Here is a 452-nt window from a genome sequence, read left to right as displayed (position 1 = left end):
CAGAAGCACTCAGGCACACAAGAGTTCCAGGACTTATACCTGGCTGAATCAGAAAGGATTTATTATCATCTTTCTTAAATGATGAATATTCCAGAAGCACTCAGGTATCACTTTAGGATTTCTACCTGGCTGAACCAGAAAGGATATACAACATGCATTACTTTCAATTATATTGTCACATCTGGCTCAAATTATTATCGTTGTTTTTTTGTTATATTTTTTATACTGTTAAATGAATGTCCCAAAAGGGATTAATCAAAAGCCAGACGGTATAACATGCAAATTTCATAAAAAAAATCAAATTTCATTAATGGTTTAAATCTTTGCGTTGTCTCCAGTCTTTTTACTCTTCGTTAGGGTGTATAGGGGGAGTCTGGTGGGGAGTCACGAGCCGGGTGACAGGTGCCGCCCACTAGGGCCTGTGGGCGAGGTAGCCTGGCTCGCCCCACCAG

The sequence above is a fragment of the Montipora foliosa genome, chromosome 8 (genome assembly GCF_036669935.1).
Source record: "Montipora foliosa isolate CH-2021 chromosome 8, ASM3666993v2, whole genome shotgun sequence".
NCBI classification, from domain to species: domain Eukaryota; kingdom Metazoa; phylum Cnidaria; class Anthozoa; order Scleractinia; family Acroporidae; genus Montipora; species Montipora foliosa.
The sequence above is the reverse complement of the archived record's forward strand: the minus strand, read 5'-3'. Positions refer to the sequence as shown.